This window comes from Episyrphus balteatus, chromosome 1, assembly GCF_945859705.1.
Source record: "Episyrphus balteatus chromosome 1, idEpiBalt1.1, whole genome shotgun sequence".
Taxonomy (NCBI): Eukaryota; Metazoa; Arthropoda; class Insecta; order Diptera; family Syrphidae; genus Episyrphus; species Episyrphus balteatus.
In genome coordinates, this window is record NC_079134.1 from 139240676 (window position 1) to 139268107 (window position 27432).

Consider the following 27432-nt stretch of genomic DNA (forward strand, 5'->3'; position numbering starts at 1 on the left):
GATGTGCCCCGGTCCCGGGGCACTTTTGACAAAATGACTTTTTTTAGAAAACATTATTTTTTGAAATGTTGTAATATGGTAAAACAAAAAAATTTACTGTTAGTATAGTCTTGAATAGTCAATAAATCAAATACAAAACAAAACATTGGAAAAAATTAACAGTTTTCGAAAATACAGCCCTTTAAAAACTAAGTGTCAAATGTACCCCCTTCTCCCCTACGTGGTTCGGATGCAGACTGACGGTGCAATGAAAGTTCCGGTATGATCCTTTTTGGTGGCTAAATTGTTTATGTTCTGGAGTGCGGAACATGATTTTTAAATTCTCCCATGAAACTTTTGTCAATCACCATGAGAAATTAAAATTAATTTGTCTAAAAGAAAAAATAAATTCTTCTTCATATTTTACCGACTAATCAGTAATCACAGTGGCCTTAAAGAAGCGGCAGGTTTTAAAAAAAATTGATCCCAAAAGTAATGATGCAGATTTGTTCTAAATGATTTCAAGATTACAAATTTGTAAATTTCCAAATCGTACCTGATTCCATTTTTGAGTTACAGACATTATAGGTACATACTCACTCACGAAATTATTGGGCCAAATCTTTGGCCAAATTAAGAAGGTATAAATAAAATATTTTGAAAAATGCATAGATAGATACTTGTATATTCTTCAAACAGTTAGTTCGACAAGTAAAATCAAACAAACTATATTTTTTCCAGAGACCAGAAATATTAGTCAATCTTTATTTTTAATCGGTTTATCTCTGAGAGTTACCACATTACTTTAAATAGTTTCGGTTAAGGTTTGAGATTTATTTTTTTAAATATCTCTCAATTGTTAAGATTTTAACAAAATCTTAACAATGGAAAAGGTCAACCTTTAACCATTTTCGCTGAAAATAAATCAAAAATGGTCAATTCAAAGAAAAATGTCGAATTTGTCAAGAATGTCTTTATATTGCAAAAATAAATATGAAAAGAATGTTTTTTCTAAATTTATGTATTAAATAATGTATGAATTAAATAGACTTTCAAAGTTCTTTAGACCCAAGATTATATCTCTTTTCGTTTAAAGTAAAATCTAAAGACGAAAATATGTTTTCCACTGTGATTTGAGTCGCTGGGACAACAAGAACAACCAATGCAATGTCGAATATTTCAGGAGACCGATGTTCTAATATCTAGGTCAAAGCGTTCAGCTTCCAGAAGCGTTTTCGCCCGCCCAACTTCAAACGGCTTTATCTCGAAATTTTGAAAAAAATGAAAAAATGTTTTAAAGCCAAAAGGTAGCAGGGACTCTAACCTACATTTGGGTAGGGGAGAAGGGAGTACATTTGACACTTAGTTTTTAAAGGTCTGTATTTTCGAAAACTGTTAATTTTTTCCAATGTTTTGTTTTGTATTTGATTTATTGACTATTCAAGACTATACTAACAGTAAAGTTTTTTGTTTTACCATATTACAACATTTAAAAAAAACAATGTTTTCTAAAAAAATTCATTTTGTCAAAAGTGCCCCGGGAACGGGGCACCTTTGACTTTAAAAGGGGTACATTTGACAATGGTGGACTAAACCCCACATCGTGTGCATTATATTTTTAAAACTTTCAGCGAATCTTGCTTGTCTAATTGTTTAGTTAGAAAAAAAAATAAATTTTTGGTTTTAAACAATCTAGTAAACAATATAACGAAAAAAAAAAAAATCAAAAAATTTATTTTCTAAAAAGAAGAAGAAAAAACAAAAAACCATAAAATATTTCAAAAAATCTCTCCATTTAAATCTTAATCAAAATTAATCGATGTCGATTTATTTTTTAATAATTTATTTAATATATAATTCCCCAAAATCAACGTAAAACTGTGACCACATTGCAAAAGTCAAAGGTGCCCCGAAGGAGCCACAGAACTGTTTTTCTTTTTTTTTCAATAACTAATACTATTTTTTTACAAAGCTGGTTTTAATTTACTTAATTTCAAGCTTAAAATATTGATTCACCATTAAAAAAACTGTTTTATTAGGTTCAGAAATCGCTTAAATACCGGTGGTCAAAAATTAGATCAGAAATACAGAAAACACGTGGTACTTCGCGAAAAGTTAATGAAAGACTGCGAAATTTCGCAAAATTTCTTTAAATCAAAATAAGCATCTTTCTTCATCCAAACTTTTGTTAATTAAGGGCACGATCATAACGAAAAACGCAAAGTCAAATGTGCCCCGGTGTCAAATGTATTATCGCTTACCCTACAGCTCCCATCCCTGTAGGTGCACCCGTTCTCAAACCGGGAGAACTTAAAGGTAAAAAAAAGTTAAGCCCGATTCTGACAAAATAGGCATGATGTGGCGGTTTAACATGGAAGATGATTTTTTTTAAATCTGACAATGTGGAAAGCGTAGGCCCATGACAAAATTGCTCTCAAGCGGCTTAGCTTCCAGGAGCGTTCAAATATTCGGGGATTTTTCGAAAAAAAAAAATTCCAAAAACCCGATTATACCACTATCGGGTAGCTGAGAATATAAGCTTTCATATGGCACCACTCCCATGTCTCTAGGAATTGATACATTTGCAGATGGGATTTATTTTTTTTTTTTTTTCTATAAATCTCACTGGTTGACCGAAACATAAAAAAAATACAAAATAAAGGTTTCTCTCAGACCTTGACCGAAATTTTTCTTTTTTTTTTTAAATAAAGGTTATTTTATGACCTTTATTGAAAATCGTGCCAATTAGAGGTCAGGTTTTTTCGTTACGTAATCTTCTTGATTCGGTCCCCATGCGAAAGTCCGCGATAAAATCTTTGCAATAGCTTAAAAATATTTTTTTCTGGTCTGTCACATTTAAGGAGATGTATCGTAATGTTGCGTAATCTCATCTCATACAGTTTATACATTTTACTTGATTGATTCGAAGAGACTTTTGTAACCTAATCTTTTTCCAAAGGCTTTTTGCAATAAAAATGAAAACTAAGCATCTGACGACAATACTGAACATTTTTCAAAGATTTGATATAGATACTTTACCTGCAACAATTTCTGCATCAAAAATTTCATTGAAAGTAATAGAATACTCTTCAGCTTTGCTGAACAAATAATAGAATTCCTTTAGAATCACTGTACATAGGAACTCTTACAAAGGATATACGCTTTTTGTCTTTTTCTTTGGCATGTTTTTTTTTTTTAAATCCATTGTCATAGGTATCATGTTTATCAAAAAACTCTCTTTATTTTTGTAAAATATATCAATTTCAATGAAATGGATTGGAGAGAGAGAGCATCACAAAACTTTTACCATCCAAGAATACATATAAGTTTACTCAAACAATGAATTCCCAATGGACTGGACATATCATATTGTCGTCGTCAGTCCACACAGGATGTATCTAAAATATTATGTAAAAGTCGAATGAGATAACAAAAGCCAAAGCCATGTCCAAACAAAACACATAGCGTCATTTTGGTATTGTGTCGTAAATTGAAACCCAATCTACAAATAGTCAAATCAAAGACGGCCGAGACAAGCTCTGGCCAAACAAAAACATGAAAAAGACACAAAAAAAAAACATAGTAAATTGAAAGGACATACTATTCACACACACACAAACATATTTTGACTATTTTTATACTTCAGAGCTACGATAATGAAAAACACTGGGAAAAATGGATGGATGGATGGATCTTGAAGGACTCATCGTCATCCTGTTCGTCGTCCTAGTCGTCGTCAACTCCAAACAAGCTGAAATGTAATGTATTGGCTAACCCAACCTCTGACCTATGTTATGTGTCACATGTTAAAAGTAATTTGTGTTTCCTCTCAAATTACTCTCTACAACATCAAGGTTCGTCCGTCGTGGTGGTGGTGAGAGTTGAATTGCGGGCTGGATGGCGATGGCAATGGTTGGGTTGGGTTCGAGGAAGTCAACACCAAAAATTCTTGTTCATGGCAATAAAGTCTCAGTTTGCCTTGCATTGTTTGTTACCTGAGATTTTGTGCTCTTTTCAATGAAAAGCAGCTCCGAGAAGAGTTGTAGGTAGCTTATACATCTGGTTCTAGGATATGTACGATGGCAAACAAGACTCGATGGTGTCTCAACCTGAATTCATGTTTTCATGTAGAGAGGAGGTTCCATTGCAACGATGTTCACAAAAAGGACTTTTGAGTTTTTTTTTCTTTTGTTTCTTTTTTTTTTTTTTCTTTACTTAAAAAATGTGCAGTCCTTTCGGACATTTTATTTTTTAACATCCAACCGTCCAGCTATTATTATGTGTAGTTACACAATTCTTTGGAATAAACTATGCATGGTCCAAGCCTCAAGGATCAAGAACCATTTACTTGTTTTTCTTTTCTTTTTTCATGTTTTTCTTTTTTGTTGTAGACCTTACTCCTTCCAACTGCATCTCTATAGACACTTTTTTTTTAAGCTAAAGGCACTTAAAAAAAAAATGTTTAATTACTGTGGCTAAAATGTTTTTCGTATCTTCTACATAAGTGGATGCTTATAGTAGCATAGCGGAGCATACAATTTTTTTGGAGGGGGAAACATTTTTTTTTTTTTAATTCTGATGCTATTTTATCTCCATGGTTGTTCCTTTTTTTTTGCAGTTTCTCGCTCTTTGATGAACACGAAAAGAAACTGTTAAAAAAGTTTTTGGGGAAAAGTTTCTCATTTTCTTGATGGAAAAAAAGTGTTTTTCCAACTGCGGAATGTTAGTTAAGAAAGAAACAACAAAAATTAAAATAGCAATTAAGAAGGTAAAATGCTGCTCTTTTATGTCTCACATAGTTTTTTTTTTTTTTTTTTTCATTTTTATCATCACCTTACGACTATTTGCAGTACGAGAGTTGAGTTACTCTTAATGATTTTAAAGTTTGGCTACCATTATAATAGTAGGAAGGTAAGTTTTAAACTATTTAATTATTTTCTTAAATTTCAAATTTTATAACAAAGTAAATTACTTTATAGAAGTTAGTTAAAACAAAATTTCTATAACAGAGAAGAGAAGTTTGGCAAGATGAAAGATCGATTTTCAAGTATTTGAACATTTATTTTTCCTTAAGTTACACTAAACTATACAGAAATTAACACTTTTCGACGTGTTTAGGTTTAGATAGATGTTATCAAAGAAAAGAAGTGTTGAATGTGAGAAGATGTGGTACGAAGAAGCGGTATAAGATGGTGTTTAGGAGTAGAATTTTTAAGGGGAAAAGTTTCCTTTGGCTTTGGAATTAATTACATATTTTCTTGAAAATGTTTATGTGAATTTTCAAGAACACATACGCTTTTTGGATTGATGTCCTTGGAGGATACTCTTTCAATTCTAATTCACAGGTCAAATACAGCGACATTAGGGTGGAGTGAAAAAAAAGTTGTCTTATTGTTTTTACTACATAGAAAGGAAAGGTGCCATTTGGAACTAAAATAACGGCAAAAAAGTTTTAGATCGATCGAGGAAGTTTTAGAGGGTTCACAAGTCACTTGAAAAAATGAAAACACCACAAAGGTTCATTTATGGAGTTTTTTGAGTATTTATTGTTTTACTCAGTTTTTTTTGATTCGAAAAACATGAACATTTTTATTTATTGTTCAAATTTCATTAAAAAATTTTGATTTTATTGACTTAAGGCCCTTACTGCAAGAATCCATGGGCAGCGAGCACCCCCAACCCCCAAAAACAAAAACTTAAGTAGGTAGTACTTAATTACATAAAATTTTGAAAAAAATTAGTTTAAAAATTTTTTTTTTTTCAAAATTTTGATTTCGAAAATTAATTTTTCAAAAACTGTACCAGAAAATGGCCATATTAAAAATTTTTGTAAAAGACGAGGTTTTTGGCTTTACAAAAAGGTATATCACCTTATTTTAAGTGTAACCATTGATTTTTAATATTTTTTTGTTTCAAATTAAGTAATTTTTTTTTTTTAATTGCCCCTCCCCGCTCAACGAAGGGTAATAGACCATCCTCCCATACGATTTTTTTCTTGTCTCGACCGAACCTACACGCTCTAACTTTTTGGCAAATTGCTCCCTCTCTTTTTTTAAATTTCTCCCAGTACTTTACTTCCAACAAGCATGTACATTTTCAAGGGCGTTGTGAACCCTCAAGATATTTTTTGATCGGGCTGAGATTTGGTATGCTCTTTTTTGATGACTGATGGCACCCGTCCCTGTATGTAGAAGAAGAAAGATAAAAAAAAAATGCAGTTTCACTCCACCCTAAGTGGCATAAAGCCAAACACAAATAAAGCTTTTTAAAAAAATTAATTTTTTAAATCAAAATTAAAAAAAAAAAAAAGAATTTAAAAATTAATTAAGGTTTCAAATTCAAAACTGTTATTAGTTTTAAACAAAACACAGGATCCAAAAATGTCTTGTCGTTTTAAAAAAAAACTACTTTTTTAAATATCGCACCCTCAGTGCAAAAGAGCGAGAACTCAAAAAAGTTCATTTCGAGAAAACGCTTCTGCAAAACACATACTGACTTAAAACTTTTCCCTATAACTTTCCATGGGACAGCAATTTCCATAATGTCAAAGCTCTATTACAAGAACCATTATGTTTATTTTGTAGTTTTAATAAATTTATTTTTTAAAATTGTTTAAATTAGGAAAATTTTTTACTTTTAATATAGTAGGAATTGGATAGAAACAGTCATAATCTTTCGAATTTTTCGTTTACGTTAACAACAAGCCCTTCAAAAAAAAGATAATTTAAAAAGCAACATTTCCTCATCATTATCTCAAAAATGTCATTTTTTGACTTATCGCTCTTTTGCACTGAGGGTGCGATTTAGTCCTTTATTTTCGTTTCAAAGTGTTTAATTTCCATCAATTTTTCCATAACACTGGTTTACAAGGACATCGTCCGTTTAATAAAACCATACCTTTTTTTCTAAAGGATTTTTGTGGATTTTCCGAATCCGAAATCGTTTTTAAGATATTCCCGTTAGAAAACCTCAAAAACCCATTTTTTTTTGCTGTTTTCGAAGCAATATTTTGGCGTAATGTAAAATTTTAAAACTAATCTTGTCACAGTTTATAAAATAACTTATTTTTTCTTTCCAAATCAGTTTCAATCTTTACAAAATCTCTTTTCTTATCCGAGATATCTAAATTTAAGTAAGTTAAGTAGGCTTGGCATATCATACCATAATTAATACTTCTTCTTCTTCCTTTGCTCGGCGCTGTTATGTTCTCCTGTGGGGTTTGCCAGAAATCGGCGGCAAGCCTCCCGGTTTTGTATTGTTATTCCATTTCTGAGGCCAAATGAATGCTGGTACCAGGAGTTTTTAGGCCTACCTTTCTTTTTATTTCGTGGTGGAACGTTATATGATATTGCTTTTTCGACGGGATTCTCAAGATCTCTCCTTTGAACATGCCAATACCAACTGAGTTGGTCGTTTTCAATTTCTTGGGAGATGGTATTTTTAACATGAAGACTTCCTCGGATCTTCGTACTTCTAATTCTATCATCATGAATACTGATCATTAAAAATTCATATTTCTTTCTCCTAAGAAAAAAAGTATACTTTTCTAATATACTTTAAAATGCTTGTTTTGAATCCGAATTCAAAAAATTTCGATCAGCTCCGTTTTTGAGATAGTAGTAGTTTTTAAAGATCTTCTAAACAAAATCTTGATTTTGTGATTCTGTAACGCGTATATCTCAAAATCCTGACTTGCTAGATTTTTTTTGACTTCGGACTCAGCATATCAAAAACCATATGAATTTCTATGGCTATAACTGAACGAAATTAAAATGGGACCACACTGCACCCACCAGCTTTCCAATGCAAAAATAATTATCAAAATTTGTTCACTCAGTCCAAAGTTATGCGGTAACAAACATAAAAAAACAAAAAAAAAAAACAGACGAATTTAATACCTCCTCCTTTTTGAAAAGTCGGTAAAAATTACAAAACACGTATTGTTTTAATGATTTTGAAAAATCATTTTTTAAAAAATGGTACGTGCTAGAATTTTTCTGAAACCAGATTTAGATTCAGGAAAGTCAAATCTTTCATAAGTTTAAAAAATTATTTGAAGGAGAAAAAAAGATAAATTTTGCAGACCAGTGTAATCTTTTGCCCCTTAACCCTTTCGAACCCAAGCTATGAAAATCAATATTAAAAAATGTTTTTTCGGTATTATCGGGTTAAAAACATCACAACTAAGAAATATGAATAGCAAAAAATTATTTTCCAAAATAATAAATAGCAAAACTAATGTGTTTTTCTCATGTTACATGTAAGTAAATGTAAAAAAAAGTCGGAGAACTGAGAAAATAACTTTTTATGAAACTATAATGTATGCTACTTCTTCTAAGCAAAAGAACAAAACACTTTCTGCATTAACATTTTTTATATCTTTTTTTTTCAAAATTATGACCATATATAAAAAATTTTTTTTTTTTCAGAAAAAAAAAAATGTGAATTTCAGTCCCTTTCTCGATTAAAAAAAAATTAAAGATATGATATTTGACGAACTTTTTGTAATAATCCAGTAACTAATCATTATAATCTTTCAATTAAGCCATCGTAACCTAAAAAATTGTTTAATTTAATATTTTTTACGAATTTTTAAAAAAATGTTACATGAGAGTAACGCTGGGTCCGAAAGGGTTAACGGCTTTAATTAGATTATGCAAAAAGAAAAAAAGTTGCCGTGACCCAATTTTTCAAATGATGCCCAATTTAGTGAATAACCAAATCCTATTAGGACTAACCAAATGACATTTTTGTTAATGGGAGTTTTTGCTTAAATTTTTGAAGTGAAAACTTCTTTAGTATCGTAGTGATTTGAAACAAGATGAAACGAAAACGCGACACGACTTCAACTTGTTATTACTTTTTTGTTTTAATAGATAGATGAATGAAATTTGTACTGTAGATAGGTAATTAAATAAATTATAAATGTACAAAATTTCAATTAATTTCATATTCAAAATTCGGAGATAACAGTAAAAAGATGTTCTTTTCAAACACACGTTATACCTTTTGATCTAGTGCACATACAAATTTGATTTAACTTTAATACGCATGCTGATAACATAACCTTTTATTTGATATATATAAATTAAAAATACCTCAAAACACCTGTGGAGATCTTTTGGCGATGACCAGCTACCAGTGTAGGAGGTACCGTAATCTCAGTCTGGAAATTCGACATGGTTGACTTTAAAAAATTCTAACTTCTCTTGTAGACATCTTTGAAATAAGATTTATGCATAATTATACAAGGTGAAACAATAAGCTTTCACATGGTATAAAATTTTTTATAGGTTGTTAGGGAAAAAATGCATTTAATAGCGTGAGAAGATAAAACTACGTGTTTTTTCGCTTTTTTGATGAAAATGATTGTTTTCAATAAATTATTTTTATAATTTTTATGCATTGTAAGAATTTAAGTATGGCGTAATTCTTTAGAAAACTTTGTAAGCTTTTTAATGGTCTATTTTTTTCAAGAAAAATGATTTTTTAAGGTTTCACTTCTACCACGTGTGCATTGCACACATGATTTTTTTTTTTTTTAAAGCAATTGACGTAGAACTACATATTTTTTTGTGGCTTAATTTCATGTACAATTTTCTCCAGATAAATAAATGTATTCGTAGACCACGAAGGCATTCACGAATATACATAAATTTGTAGGTTAAAGACAAAATATTTCCTTTTTAGTAGAGTTTGGGAAAAAAAAAAAATAGGTTCAATGTCTATGAAAACTTTGACCTTATATAAGAAAAATAAATTATGCACAAAATATTGGAAAATTAAACTTTATTTTCACCAACAACAAACACATCTATCCTGTATGTCCCAATTATCCTTGATAATATCGATTCCAATGCTGCTTATTTAAAGGTTAAAATAAATTAATATAGTCTCAATTCTAATTTCATGATTATTTCTTGTACATGTAAATAATATCAGTAACAACAGATCTAAATCTCCATCTCTAACTCAGTTATAATTATTATATTGTTATTATTTTCGTTTGTCGTCATTATTATGTTATTGTTTATTGTATATTCTATACATTTCAGGGTAATTGCATTATATTACTTAAAATAATTGCTGCCCAAAGCATTATCCTTTGTCATTAACATGAAGGAATATAATAAATTATTGAGACTCTTTGAATATTTTTGGGTTCATTGAAAATTAAATTATTCTCAAAAGTTTATGGAAATCCTTTTGAATCCCTTTCGGCCTTGTGTGTCAAACGAACGGACGTAATACCTATAAATGCCTCTTTATATTATTCAAAACAAAACAAAAAAAATAAAAAAAAAGGAGAAAAACTATAAAGAAAAATCGATGTTCTCTTTAATGAGTCTCGAAGAAGAAAAAGAGACTTAGCATTGGCTTTAAGCTTTGTTGGTATTTTTTTGTTTTGTTATTTTTGTTTTTTTCTTAATGGTTTTTCTTTGTTCTCTGATTCTGGACAAAATCTGTTACAAATAGAGCATCCTTATGTTTTGACTTCTATGTTGTTGTCGTAAGCGGATTATTTGTATTTTTTTTTTTCTTTCCTTTTTTTTGTATATATATTTTTTTGTTTAGCTTCCTTCTTTGAAATTACTTAATAATAATTTCAAATAGCTTCGGTGGGTGTTTTGAATTTATGTGTTTTGGTTCTTTTATCTTTGATGAAAATATGCTGTTCATTTGAATATGAAAATGAAAATTATATAAATATTTTATTTTTTTTTAGGACATTATAGGAATATTTTTGTGTTTTTTTTTTGTGGTTTATACATGAACTTTTAAAACAGTCCAAACAAAACAAACGATTTTTCCTTTTGATGGTAGATAAACAAAAAAAAAAAAAACGAAAAAAAAGGAATGTATATTCATCACGCACTTTATGACTGAATTAAAACCAAAATACATTAAAGTTCACATATTGCGTAAACAGTCTTATATTGTGGGGACCTAAATTCATAGCATCTGTCAATTTAAATCTGTCTACAAGGCCAATTAAAAAGACCAAACAAATTTAATCTTTTGAAAAAACATGATCTAATTTTGTTGGGGACATATAGCAAAACATCATTAAGTTAACTTAAGTTAACTTAGTGACAAATAATTTATCATATAATAGCCCAAAATTAGCTTAAGATTTGTATGTACATAATCAACGGCGGATCCAGGGGGGGGCACGGGGGCACGTGCCCCCCCCCACAGAACTGGTTCATACTTAAAGCAAATCAAATGATAAGAGTTGTTAAAATATATGAATAATAACAGAAGGAACTTGAGTGAAACTCTTGTCTATTTCTGGCTGAAAATGCGAATTTTATTGTTTGTTGCATCCCTTTTCCATGAAAAGCTCCACCCCACAAATAAATAAACGACTATTTGTTGGGTAAACACGAATTTTTTTCGATTTAAAAAAAGTGAATTTTCTAAGTGTTTTTTAAACTTCAAAGTGATTTCGGTGAATAATTTTGATATGGACAATCGACAATCGACAATCAAGGTATGAATGGTATTCTAAACAAAATACAATTGCATGCAGCTCTACACACTTAAAAAAATGTTTCGTTGTTTTTTTTTTAACATTAGTGTTTTTAAAATATCGCAACACGTCGCAACATTGCATAACCTATATATTATTGCACTGCTGGATATGTAGAACAATCTTGCATTTCAAGAGTTTGCCCAAGTTTGCACCCCCGAAAACAAAGACCCCTTGAAAAAAAAAACTCTTCAAAAGCGACCTCTACTTATAGACTTTTATAAATATTATGTTTTTAAGAAAATTTCTCCACGGATACCTTTAAAAATATAAAAAGAAATAGTGTTCCAAATTTCAAAAGAATCCGTGCAGTAGTTTTGAAGTTATTAAAATACTCATAACTTGGTCAATTTGGCTCCAATAGACCTACAATTTGAACACAATATTTCTGAGATATATAAAAATTTTAATGCAAATAAAAAAAACTGTTTTTCCCGGGAAAAAGTGTATGTTTCAGTTTTTGTTTAAATTCTTTGGAACTTTAATATTTATTAGAATGTAGTATTTGACTAAAAACTACCAGGTCATTAAATAATGGACATTGTCCATAATATTGCAAAATTTTATACAAATCAATTAAAAAGCGAAACATTTTTTTTTTTTCTAAATTTCATCTTTAAAACATAATTTCACAAAAACTATTTAATGAAACAACTTGAGTCAAAAAATGAAATAAAGAATAAATATTAGCTTTAAGAAAAGTTATAACACAGGATTGTACGTGCATTTTATGATTTTTAATTTTTTTTCTCTCCCGTCCCTTGTGCCCCCCCCCCCCCCACAGAAAAAATCCTGGATCCGCCCTTGTACATAATTATAGGCATTCAATGTCCAAATCCCAAAATCCATCTCTATAGGATTCTATGATTCTATCCATATCAATTTTGATTATAATAATTAAGTTGAGTGGATGATACTATGTTAACAAGAAATCGAGTTAAAAGCTCTTGATATTCACCTTATTAATATTAAAACGTTCTAATGGCATATATACATACATATATGCCATTTAGCATTTTACGACTACTTTTTTAAAGTATTTTTTTTTTAAGATTTTTCCTTATGAAGGTTACTAAAGTACATACCATGAAATGTATAAGTTGTTTGGTGAATTTGTGATGCACTTTTTTGTTTATTACTATTTTCTTGATAAGAATAAATTACTAAAAGTATACTACACAATTTTCAAAGAAACTAGGCCTCAAGTCAAAAATTAGCATGGGTAAGAAAAAAGGAACAGCTTAAAAAATTAATATCTGATCAACAAAAATAAAAATTACCATTTTTTAAACGCATTTATAAAGAATAACTTTTTTTCTAAAAATAAAGACCTTTAACAAGTTTCTACCATTAGTAATAAAAGAGAAATGATTATTTACATGAGTAAAGGTATACCGATGATAAAGTCCCGAATAAATGGTTTGGCTTATTTTTTCCCGTATTCTCCATATCAAACAACAACATATCAAGTGGGCCAGACAAGTTCTCTAGCAACTTTGGCACACCCTTAATTACAGGAAACAACTCAGGCCATTTTCGACCCCCTCTAACTTCTATACCAAAGATGCCAGATTTTTAAAACTCGCTTCATTCGTTAAAAACCAAACTCCTCACAAAATTTCAGCTACTTACAATGAGTACCTACCTAGTTTCTGAGATATAGGGCTTCAAAAATCGCGAAAACCGTAACTAACTCACTGACAGATCATCAAAATTATGAAGAACTTCCCGCTATCGTAGAAACTTGAAATTTTACACGGTGATGGAACTTGTGGTGTATACAAAGGAAAAAATCGAAAATTTGAGATTTTCAATTCAGGGGGCGTGGTAACCGCCCATTTTCGCTGAATTTTCATCAATTATTATGGAGCACTTCTGAATATCGTAGAATCTTGAAATTTAGTAGAATGGTAGAGTTGGTAGTTTATAAAGAGACAAAAATTTAAAATCTGAGAATTTTAGCCAGGGGGCGTGGTAGCCGCCCATTTGTTTTAAATTTTCATAAGATATAGAGATTTTAAATTCTACAACAATACCTTGCAAAAAGTTGTGAAATCACAATAAATACAATAAAAAGTTCTAAAGTTTGGTTTCAAATTTGTATCAATAAAATGTTTATTGTTTACTTGGCAATTTTTGAAATAACTTTAAAAATCAGTAATTAAAAGAAAAATTGTCAAGAGAACAATCAAAATTTGTATTGATACGAATTTGAACCCAAACTTTAGAACTTGGTACACTTTTACATCTCAGTATACTTTTTGTGCCAGCATAATTTCAACATAGGAGAACTTGGCTCTTTTTTTAACAGTTATTTTTTTGTTGTGATATAAATTACACATTGATTCAAATAAATTTTTTGAAAAACAAAAAAGATATTTTTAAAAACTTATATGTTGATTTAGACCCTCCTCTACCCAGCAGCCAGGTCTGCAGTTTCGTGTTGCGCAGTAGTAGAAGAGTTATCTGACAAGTTTTTAGCTTGCCTCAAATACCTACCCAAAAATTGGTACCATCTGTCGGTTTATCATTTTCTCTATTTTTTATACACTTACTTCTTCCACAAATACGTTGTTAGTGTAATACAATTATTTATGTAAATTATATGGAGTTTGGTATTAACGAGATAAGTCCAAAATCATCGTTTTGAGATAAATGCATTTTAAAGTTAGAAAAATTCTTCCAAATCCAGTTTTATTTGATACAAATATATTGGGATGCAATTTTTTTTTTAATAATAATATTTACACAAATAGAGGTAAGATCAAAAGATTTAATTTTTAAGTGTATTTATTATGTTTTTCGTGAGATATGTTGTTTTGACCAAACAAGAATAAGATTATTTCGAGTTGTTTTTTTTTTTAAACGAATCAATCGATTAAAATATTTCCCGTTGAGAAAACAATCACTTATTTAGATTGAAAATACATTTAAATCAAAAATAAAATTTCGAAAAAAATAATCTTTGTATTTAATTCGATTTTTTTTTTTTTTTGAAAAATCGAATTTTCGAAAATGGGAAAGTTAATTCATTTGTAAATTAACTTTAGGTATTGATTAATAGCTGCTGCAAAATTGCATACAAAATTTATTTAAGAACTTTTTTTTCAAAAAAATTAAAAAAAAAACATTAGTTTTTTGTAAAAACGATTTTGCATTTTTTTTTTTTTTTTTCTAAAAATGCATCTTTAAAATACTTTTTTGGATCTTAATTTCATTTAAAGAGACTTTTTTATTTTAAAAAATTTGTTGTTAATTTAATTTTTTGTTTAATTTTCATATGTATGTAGTAGGTACATTTACCGAATTTGTATAGAAAATTCTTAAATATTCTTCATTTTGGAATTTGAATTCTAAGAGCAAGTTCGTGCTACTAAGTCGTGCATTTTATTTCCATAAGATAACAGTGTTACAAGTGTTGTAAGCAAACGAAACTAAAGTTTTATGTTCTGCATTAATTCTTATGTGCCAGTTTACGCAGAGGAAAAGTAGAGAATAAGAGCTTGTGTTCAACTTAATTTATTTAAGTTTCGTTTCAAAAAATGGCCTTCAATGATTTTACTTGGGTTCAACCGTATTTTGTTGCTAACCGTGTAAAATTCTACTAACCTATGTACAATGTACATGTACACAGATAGCTTCTATAAGCCTTAGGTAAAGAAAATATAGAAGCACCTGTAAAAGTAAACCGAAGTAAGATTGTTTGTTGGATTCTTTCGTTTAGAGCGCCATTAACGCCACTCATTAATCATCAAACACAATTTTTCAAATACATTTCGTCTGATTCAGACAACTGTAATAATATTGCTTAGGTGAAAAGAAAATCATAAAAAAAAACAAATATTCTCCTAGTTACCTTTCCTACCCATACATAACATGTTAACTTGAAAAAAGAAGAAAAACAACATAGTTAAAAAGTCTAAGTACCAGCAGGTGTAAAAAACTATAATAATGTAAAACATTTTTCTAAATTTAAAAACAATATTTTTATTTGCCGAAAAAAAGAACTAAATCAATAAATTCATTAACTATAATAGCTTTTTTAATTACCCAAATTATAAGCACATTTGTTTTATGTTTTATTAAAAGTTGAACAAAATGTTTATTTTCAAATTTAACATTGAATTTTTTTTTTTTTTGTTTTATTCTATAAAGTTGTTGTGTTTATGTTTTTTTTTTTCGTAAAGAGCATTTTAAAAATGTGAGTGAATGATTAATGATGAAAAATGATTTTATTAATAAAATATTTAGAGTGAATTCAAACAGATTTTTCACATTTTTATTTTCAATAATTGATTTCATTTTATGTCCGAAATTATTTATTAAAAGATTCCATCTTTTGAGATAAAAGGAAAACAAAAAAATGAAAACGAGAAAAAGAGATTTATTTTTTATTCAGTTTATCAAATGAATATAATTCATTAAAATAATGTTGTCTCATTTATTAAAAAAATTAAAGATAAATTTTGGTTGACTGATTGTAAACAAAACTAGATTGTTTTTTATATATGTATAAATCAAAATTGGTATGTTGAAAGATGTAGGTGTGTGGCTAGACATTATTTGAAGGTAATTAGCCTTTGGAAACTGGGAGCCTCCTTTATGTGAGTGCTGAAAAAATTTCAATAAAACTATTTGTGGGTAGTTCCAATAATGAAAGTGACAATGACATGACCCTCATAATAAATTGAGACTGACCAAATTATCTTCTGGTTTGTAGACTCTTATGACTCTGTTCCATATAAATAACGGTAAGCCTTCTACTTGGCTGATGTATTTTAAAATTTAGTAGAATAACATTTTAGAATTATTTTTTTTTTCAACACCTGACAAAACGGTGTTTCTGGAGGTACATTGTGGCGTATGAGTAATATTTTTTTATAAAGTAGGTTAAAACTACAAATCTTGTTACTTGTACATACTGCGCCTTTGTAGTATAAGAATATGGCAAGTTTTGGCAGATTTTGAAACCGAAAGTTTGCCAGTTACTTGTTCCACGCAGAAATAAACTACTATACAAATATTTTTTCAGTGTAATAATCACGAAAACTGATTTTGAGTGAATTTTTTTTTTAGTTAATTTAATTCGACCGCAGTCGAATCTTGTTTTTTCAGAAATATCTGTTATTAAATTCAAGACTCTATATTATAAATTTATGGAAAATGAAACAAAAAATATATTTGGTAAAAAATTCTAACATGGGTTAATATATGCGCAATTGTGTTATGCAGTTTAAGACACTTAAGAGAAAAGGAATAAAAAAGATAAAACAACACGTTTTTTTTAACAAAAATTCAAGTAGATAACAAATACACATTTAAGTAGATTCTACAAAAAACTTTCATAGATGAATTTTTTAGAAGAATGCTTTTAAAAACGGTTGAAGAAAATTTACATGTCAGCACTCCGATAGTGAAGTAAAAAGTCACATTAAACGTTGACACAGGTTACACTCTTCAACGCATTTTGAAACAACATTGACTTGTGTCATTTGTGTGATAGTCATTTGTGTGAAACATTTTATTTGTTGACATAATGTTAGCTTTTATAGAACATTAATTATTAATTTTGACAGATATGGAATTGGAATGTGTCACAATCAATGGTTTTGACTATATATTTGAAAAAACAAAAAAAAATCATTGAATGACAATGGACAACTCATTTTTTGTGATCTGATAGTCTATGATATTAAAGTTACTATTTTAGTGAAATGCCGTTTAGATTGTTAACCTAAGACGTTATGGTAACTTCGCCTACTTCCCAGACATGCAGTTCGGCTTTCGGGAGAAGCACTCCACACTGCATCCGCTCATGAAGTTCCACCAAGACATCACCTCAGCTTTGAACAACCATCAAGTTACCGTCGCATGCTTTCTGGATGTCGAGAAAGCATTTGACAGCGTATGGATAGAAGCCCTTATCCATAAACTTCATTTACTAGGCTTCCCTGTAGCACTAATAAAAATCATTTTTTCTTTTCTTTCTTCTAGGAACTTCTTCGTACAAGTGGAGGATAGAAAATCAGCAAAGAAGTGCATTAGAGCTGGAGTTGCCCAAGGATCAAAACTTGGTCCCTTCCTCTATAGTATCCTGACGTCAGACCAGCCGCTTGCAAGTGAGTGCGAGAACCTGCTTTACGCTGACGATTCGCTCACATACTACAAGTCCGTCTCGCCAACGATAGCTGCCAGGAAAGTTGAAGCTCACATTCGAAAACTGTATGAGTTCTACAGTAAATGGGGTATCCGGATCAACTCATCCAAATCGGAATTACTGTGCTTTAGACGAACAGGAGGACGAAGCATTCGGTCAGCTGCAAACTGTAGGAGCATCACATTTACACTACCTGATGGTACTAAATTGGCAGCCAAACGCAACGCGAAGTATTTAGGGATCAACTTTAACGAGCTCCTGAGGTTCAACCTTCACTCTAGGTCTGTCCTGAAAAAAGCCAACTACGCCTTCCATCGCCTTCACCCCCTGATGAAGAGAAGAAACGGATTAAGCCAACCAACGAAACTCCTGATCTACAAGGAGCTTCTACGACCTGTCATCGCCTATAGTTTTCCGGTATGGTATACCATTTCCAAGACAGCCATGAAGGAACTTCAAATTTTTGAGAGGAAAATCCTGAGGATCTGCACCGGACTTTACTTCGATCGACAGCGACAAAAATACTACAGCAACGAGCGACTTTACGAGGAAGCAAACATCATGACTTTGGAAAAGTATCTGCTGCAATCTGCAAAGAAACTTGTCGGAAGCATCGCCAACCACCCCAATCAGCTGATGAGAAGCATGAGAACCCAACAACGACATCCCGAACCCAGATACCTTAGTGCTTTGGATATTCTGGATGAACACATAATCCCAACCGACAACGAGGAAGTAGTTTACTTTTACAACGATACGCAATCGGCCTACTACCGCGGCTAAATGCCATACCACCCAACCCACCATTATCAATACCACAACTGGACAACCGGGACGGAACACCCCGAGGATAACCTAGTCAGCAGACTTGTAAAATTAAGCCTATTCATGTACTATATTTATATATATTTTATCTTTTATCCATTGTATAAGGTTAGGCCCCATATGTGCCAACAAATTTTATATCAATCAATGTATCTTATTAGAAATAAGTTAAGCTTAAGTCAATTGTATATAGTATGTTCAATAAAACAAAATTGAATTGAAAATTGACTTCGCCTACTACTTTACTTGCGATATAGATGCTAAATATATATCAAGTTTTGGATTCATTCAAAAAAATCGAACTGATAAGCTGACAGACATGACATAGGTATAGAGAAAATGTATGTAGGTCTCGCAAGTCTGTCTGTCGATCTGCTTGTTAGAATACTTTTAATCGAGTTACAGCTTAAATCTCTAGATTCTTATGATTTTGTAATTTTTGTGAGTCAATTTTTGTGGGTGATAGTGTTTTTGAATCGTTTTTTTAAGGTACTAACGAAAGAGTTTTTTTTTTAGGTTTTTAAATTTCTCGTAAAAATTTTAGCCGAAACTGAGTATTAAAGTAATCATCGAAAAGCTTACAAAATTTTCAAAAAACACATTTTTTGATTTTTAAGATATCGCATTTAAAAAAAATTCAAAATTTTCATATTCACTGAGGAGTCATTATTAAGAATTAAGTAAGATGATGTTCATATGATCTACAAAAAAGGTCCTTGGTGTTTGCTTTAACCGTTTAGATTATAATTGTTCAATTTGTTACAAAATTAAAATTTTTACACTGAGGGAAAAAACAACTTAAAATCAACAAAAACCACGTTGATTCAACCATTTTTCGGAATGATTTTGCGTGGAAGACGAAAATTTTTAATTCAAAGTAGAACATCGTTAGTTTGAAGTGGTTTGCCGTTATAAAACATCTTTCAATAAGCCACTGGGGATCGGAACTACAACTCTTGGGTCACTAGGCGAATGCTTTTTTAAGTGCAAAAAACCTGAAGTCCGAGAAAAATAAAAAAATTTCTTACGTCGTTCAATTTTAATTTAAAGATGTTTCGTGTTAGTTTTTTCAACATTAAATCAACGTTGAACATATTACATTTTACGTAACGTTTTTTCTCTCAGTGTAGTGATTCACTCAAACTTTGGAACTCGAATACCTAATCTTTTAAACGGTTAGAAAAACTAAAAAAGTGTATGAGGCCTTTTTTGTAGAGAGCTGTAGAGTCGATTGATAAAAAAATGTTTTATTTTTTTAGTGTAATGTAAGATTGATGTAAATATTTAAAGCTCATATTTGGCGAGTATATTCAAGACATGTCTAACAATCGATTTTTATGAGTATAAAATAAAAATAATGTACATGCGACTCATATATGCCTTGGGAAACCGACGAAGTTACGAATACCAGAGTTACGGGCGACAGAGTTACGAGCGTCAAAGTTACGCGAAACTGAAGTTACGAAAAACTAGAGTTACGAATTCTAAAGTTATGTTAAGCTATGACATGTGATTTTTAGGTTGGCAACAATTGCGAGGAACGACATGGAATTATGGAAATACAAACAAGAGAGTAACATTTTTCTCATTGGTCAGAACTAAATGAGTAAAGCGAAAATGGGTGTTATTTAATCTTGTAAAATTTTGATTATATAGGTATAGATACCTATACATACATATATGGTTTTGTTTTTGTGAGAAGATCGCAAAAACGTTGAAATAGAAAAAAAAACTTGAGTATACTTATGTAAGTTTGGAGGACATAATTGAATTTAACTTCCTATTTGTCCAACTAATATTGCAAATACGTATTTTTTTTTTTCTATTAATTAATATAATTATTCATAGCATATTTTGTAATACCCACTTTTTTATTATTTATATTAGGCATGTTTTTTCTACAACTCAGTAGCTACCCATTTTTTTATTTTATTCGAAAAACAATAAAAACAAATACTTACTTGTGAAATTTTTATTATTGTTTTGCGAATAAAATGAAAAATGAGTAGCTACTGAGTATTAGAAAAAACATGCCCATTAAAATAATAACCAAACCACCCCTTTTTTTACAGACTTTATTTTGGTGTGGTGAACTGTTGTTGCAATTGTTGCCAACCCAAAAATCACATGTCATAGCTTAACATAACTTTAGAATTCGTAACTCTAGTTTTTCGTAACTTCGGTTTCGCGTAACTTTGACGGCCGTAACTCTGCCGCGCGTAACTCTGTTATTCGTAACTCCGTTACCATTTCATATGCCTTTAGTATTTTTTGGCGCCATTTTATAATTTTTTTTTTTTTTGTTAAAAAAAAATTTAAAAAAAAAAAAAAACAAAATTTCTTATTAAAAGAAAACATAAAATAACTTTGAAACGAATTTGAGCTCCAATTAAGATTTCTCTTACTAAACATTTTTGAAAGAAAATTACTTAATGTATTAATTCAACAATAAGTACTCCTTATTCCAAAAGTACATAATGTTCTTGTTTTTTTTTTTTGCCAAAATCGTTAAAGCCGTTTCTAATAAAATTGCAATACCTGAAAATAATACATAATAGAACGATTTTTGTTTTAAGTGAGTAAAAAAAAAACAACAAGAACTTTTAGCGTTCTAGATAAAACTATAATTTTTTTCTAGAACTTTAACAGATAAGTTTGTACTAATTCAAAACACTTTTACTTGGATAACTGACTCAGATCAATTTGTCTATAAAATGCAAACTTATACAATAAAGTAAAAAATATCCCAATGAAATTCAAAACCACTACCTATCCATACCTTATTTTATATTTTTAGGAGAAAACCCAACTAGCATTAAAATCGTCATCAAGAGAGTAGTTAAAAAATACCCATTTATACAAAAAACAATATGTTTGAATAATCTTTCTTTAAATAAATTTCATTAAAATATTCTTCAACAAAGTTTAAAAATTTTCTAAAGAAATTCCATAATTTTTAAGAAAAACTAAAAAAAAAAATCCTCAAATCATTTCTTTTCCTATTAATAATCTTCATTAAAGCAAAAAAAAAAAAAAAACTTACCTCTTTCTTGCATTCCCCGCAAAAATACTTTCAATACTAAAACAGACCGCCAAATGATTTTACCGCTTCTTCGAACGCCGCCTACAACAAGATATGATGGTAATCCAATTGAGAATTCTTCAGCTTCTCACTGTGCGTTACACCAAAATCAATTAACCTACTTTTTTGCTTCTTTTTAATCTGAATTTTTATTTTTTCAAATAATCTTGATGACACTTTAAAAACTTCAAAAAAAACCAACAACAACGAAAAAATGAGCACTATACCGCACAAAATTACACCAGAATTATTAAAAAAGTAGATAACATCACACTTTTATTGTATTTTTATTTTTTTGTTGTATATCATTGGCAAAAAGAAAATTGGCACTGATTTTTTTTTTCTTCCTTTTATATCCTTTTTATTTATTTTTTCAACATTTTTTTTTTCTTTTTCTTATTTTTTTTTTGTTATTTATTTTGTATTTTTCTTCTTCTTTTTATTTATTATTCATATCATGCCCTGCTCAACACATCAAAGGGAACTTCTTCTTCAAGTCCGGAGAAATTAAGCTACACGAGGCAAAAAAAAAAAATAAAGAAAAAATCAGAGACAGGCTTATTTATTCAGAAGGAAAAAATCATATAATTATTCATTATTCTTATTTCATATTTTCTTTTGGATATTTATGTTTTTGTTTGTATTTTTTTTGTCCTTCTTTCGAGAGAGATTTCAAAGTAGTATTTGAGTTTGAGCTATTAACCATTCAAAATAGCCTAAAAAAAGGGCTTGAATATACCCCAAAGCTTCATTTCGTTTGATATTTCTATGTGTAAAAGTCATGAATGTAAATATCCTAGAAATATACTTTGGTTTTGTTTCAAAGGATATAATATGACTTTTTTTATCAAAGTGAATAGCTAATTCAAAAAAATAACAAACAAAACAAAAAAACTTCAAAGATGCACCCTTTCCTAACGAAGAAAAAAGCATCTTTCTTTTTGCGGTCTAACTCGCGGCATTTTCTATGAATCCCTTTTTCGACAGAAAGAGAATCCTTTGAAACATCTTGTGAACGAACCCTCCTTTTATTTTTAAGGACATTTGACATGCCAAAGTAAGTGTAAACAAAGTATACTTGGTATTCAAAATGAAGCACTTTCCAAAAAAAAAAAAAAATGAAAACGAAAATAAAAAAATGGAATCCTTAGACATTCATATTTTTGTAGTATATCCTGTCATTATGAGGATTCGTTTTTGCCAAACGGTTATTTTTATCTTTTTAGCAAAGACGTCAGATAGATAGACGACGAACGACACATGCTGATAAGAGCACCTTTGCTTTAGTATGCTTTCAAGCGCCTTTTCACATCGTTTTCGTTGGTCTTTTTTTTTTATTATTATTTTTCGTTGATTAAAAGAATCATGGTTCCTATTTTTTTTTTAAACAGTTTATGCAGGTCCTACCACATGTTATTTTTTTGTGGTTCTTTTTGGGATGAAAATATCCTTTGACAGATAGAAACTTAATTTGTGTTTGCTAAGAAAAAGGGACATGAGAGGGTTTTCAACTTGATATATCCTTCTTTTTCTCTCTCTAAAAAAACCATCATCTCTGTGTGTCCTGATGGGAAAATTATTTATGAAACAAAATTTGAAAAAAAAAAATAAAAAATAAAGGAAGAAAAGGATAAGAGTGAAGAAGATGAGCAAAAAATTGGGTTTTTATGTATTTTTTTTTTTCAATTTGAGAAATTTTGCGATAAAATAAAATTTTTAGATAACTTCACTTGAAAATTGTATTTTTTATTTTTTTATCGAAGGATAAAATTTCAAAAAAGATGTATTTCATATTTTTTTTTCCACAGACAAGAATGTAACTAAGAAATTGCTTATCGATATGATTTCAAGGATGTGTAGACTTGATTCATCATTTTCCTTTTTTTTTTCACTTTGAATACAAATTTGGAGAAAAATTACTAAAATTACCAAATTTTTGAACAAAAAGTATGAAATTTCATTTGATTTCTGAAAAAGGACTCTTTTCGCAAAGTTCTATTAAACCGGGATAGAAATTTGTTTTTTCTTTGAATTCTTATTTTTTGTATTTTCAAAAAAAAACGATAGCCGCACGGAAAGAATAAACCATACACTCGAGCTTCAATCGGCAAACTGACAATTAGTTTGGTTTTATCGCAAGAAAATTGTATAAATTTTTTTTCATCACATTTTTGGGAGATGTATCGGGAGGATATACAAAAATTGTATTCGTTAGTTTAGAGTAGAGTATTTTATATGGAAAAGTTGTGCGACTGCGTCAGTAAGAAGAAAAACAAATTTTCTCTCTCTTTTACCGATTCAATTTGATGAAATCTGGAATGGCAAAAAGTTGCATTTTTGAGATAACCTTTTTTAGAAGTTCAATGTTGAATTTAAAATACAGATCACAGATGTATCTAAAAGTGAGGTAGGGATGCTGTTTTGTTATTGTTTTTTGAGAAATCTCTATTTTCTCTTTTGTGGAAAGTGTGCTCTCTGGAAAATAATAAGTCTGAAACGGTTTTGTTTTGACAAGATAAAATGTATTTCGTATAGGTCTCTTGAATATATTTTGAGATGAAAATGATTTTCGCCGGAGATTTTTTGATAGAAAGCTTTTTTTTTCAAGGCGAAAATATATAAGTTCTGGAATATTGACAATGTTGAATGTTGATGAAAGAAAGAAAAAAAAAAAACAAAAGAAGCTTTATTTTCTCTTTGGAGTAGATAATAAAATTTTGTATGTTATCATTAAAGGGTAAAATTCAATGTCAAGCTTTATTTTTCTTTGAAAACAAAACAAAAAAAAAAAAAAATATTGTTAGAGAGGTCAAAAAACTCATTAGATGGATTAATGTTATATTAGATAGCTAATTATAATAATTATTATTTTGGATATTGGAATTGATATTAAATAATAACCGAAAGCTATCACTTTTTTTTGTTAACATAAGACGAATACCAATTTGTGAAAAGAAATTGACACTTACCTTTTAGTCTGAAAAGAAATGGGGATAGAAAAACTTATAAAGTAAAAATATGTGCAAATTTTGAAAATAAATGCATTTTTGGATATTTAAAAAAAGTTAAATTTTTTTTTTTGAAAATTCCACGTCAGTTGTGGTGAAAACGTTTTGACGTGATACCGTCTTATAAATCGATGAACCATGGCAGCCCATACAAAAAAGTGACGCCATTTTCTCCACTCTCGCGGCAAAAATTTAAATTCAAAATTAAAAATAAACTATTAGAGATACAAAAATCTTCTATAGCTTATTTGAAAGATAATAACCTAAAGCTCAATCCGAATGAAGGATTTTTAAAAATTCTGTCATTAAATAGGGTAAACAGGGGTAAAACGTAAAGATGAAATTTGGGCTAAAATCTAAACGCAAAGTTGTAGACAGTTGATTTTTTTTTTGCTATAGATAGATGAGACCAATCTAAGAATAACTGCATTTAAGAAAAAATTCTAAAAAATTTTGAAACTAAGCTATAACGTTTTGTTTGAATGTTCTACACTTGTTGGGGCTATTACAAAATGATGATTTTGGGTAAAGGAATTTTTTTTTGACAATTCTAAAGATGCCAGGTGAAAGATGAGGGAAAAAAAATCAGGCGCCTTATACGGATTTTTTTTCCAACACTCTGCGTTTCGAAATATGAATTTTTGAAAATCACCTTGTTTTTTAGGGGTATTTTTGGGTAGTTTTTGATTTTTAGTTTTTTTTTTTGGAGTGTTCAAAAAATCTCAAACTTATAGGACATGTAGGTTTTGGCCTTATGTATACATGTGCAAAAAATTAGAATCTTTTAGTTAGTTTTTACTGAATAACGGAAGAAACAAGTTTTTTTAAAAAACACGTTTTTTTTACCGTTTTTAACCGATTTTCATCGTTTTTTCTTTTTATTTTTTTTTTTCTTTAATAGATACAGTAATAAAGTATGTATATGGAGTAAACACAATTTTGAGATAACGGTAAAATAAAATTGTAGAATTCAACAAGTTATAACTTTTGACCAAGAGCAGATAGAGATTTTATTAAACTTTTATGAGCATTCTGATACAATTACCTTTCATTTGGTATATCACTCATAACGGTAGACTTACTACAAGCTACACAATGTTAAATCAAGAAACTTGCGAAAAACCTCAAAACACCCAGTGGAGATCTGTTGCCCCCCGAACAGCCACCAGTGTGGGAAGTACCGTAATCTCAGTCTGGAAATTCGACATAATTGGCTTTAAAAAATTCTAACTTCTCTTGTAGGCATCTTTGAAATGAGATTGATACGTCATATGAAGGGTGAAATAATAAGCTTTCACATGGTATAAAATTTTTTATATGTTGTCAAACAAAAAAATTGATTCCATAGCGTGAGAACATAAAAATAAATGTTTATTTTTTTTGCTTTTTTTAATGAAATTTGATCGAATTCAAAAAATTCTAGCTCTTTCTGTAGATGTCTCATAGACCTGATCGATAAGGTTGTTAGGGAAAAAAAATGGAATTAATGACATGAGAAGATAAAAATTCATGTTTTCTTTGCTTTTTTTTTTTGATGAATATGATTGTTTTCAATAAATTATTTTTATACTTTATGCGCATTGTAAATATATAAAAATTGTTTTACTCTTAAGAAGAAATACTTGGCTTTAAAATTGCATAATTTTTTTTGTAAGCTTTTAAAATAAAAAAAATTAATATAATGAGAAAATAAAAAAGGTATTTTTTTAGCTTTTTCTTCTAAATTATGATTTTTTGAAAAAAGTAAACTCTTCAATTGACTCATTTTTAACAAAAGCACACAACCTGTTTTCTGACGACGTTATCACATAAAATCATCGTCCGTAAACCGGCTTTACAGACAACCTCTTTGTTTTTAAACGCATCTCGATAAAATAAAATCAAACTCCTTTTTTTTTGTTGTTGCTCAAATTCAGTCAAATCTTTTTATTTATGGTACTTGAGCTTTTGATTTTCTTTTACTTATCACTAACCAAATTTAAATATTAAAAATTTAAACATTTGTGACTTGAACTCTAAAAACAATTAAATGCTTGATTACAACCTAGACTTGTTTTTAGTTTCTTTAGAATTTTATACATAAACATCATTATGTTTGATTGTTGAAAAAAATAGAATAAGTTAAACTGCATGTATAAATATTTAGTTAACACAAATATTTTGTATGTGATTCTAGATTTGAAGAATGTGAATTTAAATATTTTAAGTAGGTTTTTGTTCTCATTTTTATCCTCGTTTAGTTTTCTTTTTTTTTTTTTTTTTCATTTATTTGATTAAATTTTTATTTGATTCCATTTATCATGGCATGATTTTATTTCTACTCACAACAAAAGTATTTATGAAATTTAAATTACCAAAAATTGCAGCCTATACGAATTCTATAATTTGTGGTCATTTTTGGGTTTTAGTTTTATACAATATGCATCATATGCATATTTTGCATTATATACCTATTTTCTATAACAATGCACATTGGGTAGCGCAAATTCCCCAAAAATATATTGCTCATTCTCAGATGTCGTAGTATAATCCCACTGTTGGTTTAATTATGTGGGTTTAGTAAAATATTCATTTTAGTTATTTTTGAATATTATTTGGTTGTGGTAACTAAAACACACACAGTCATGTGCTAGCATGTGATTTAGCCAGTAAGACCATTCCTTAATAATAGTATCCATCACATAATTCACGCAGGGTAATTTAGCATAAAATCTATAAGCGGGTGTGTGTTTTTTTTATCAATGCGCTGGCAATTAGAGTTTTCTATTTATATTTGACCGCATACAACAACTTTTTCAATAATTGAAAACGGTAGAAATAATTTATTAACAACAACAAAAAATTTGTT

At 29.4% G+C, this 27432-nt stretch overlaps 1 protein-coding gene across 3 annotated transcripts in view; it reads right to left on the minus strand.

Moving 5' to 3' along the window:
* Positions 1–22949, minus strand: part of LOC129906131 (5-hydroxytryptamine receptor 2A-like) — a 267437-nt gene extending 244488 nt beyond the window's left edge. For 2 of the 3 annotated variants that reach the window (XM_055981779.1, XM_055981778.1), the window contains exon 1: positions 21538–22949. The gene's annotated coding sequence lies outside the window, so the exon portion shown is untranslated. The remainder of the gene's footprint in view (positions 1–21537) is intronic. The other variant, XM_055981780.1, reaches the window with a different exon arrangement.
* Positions 22950–27432: the final 4483 nt, after the last annotated feature.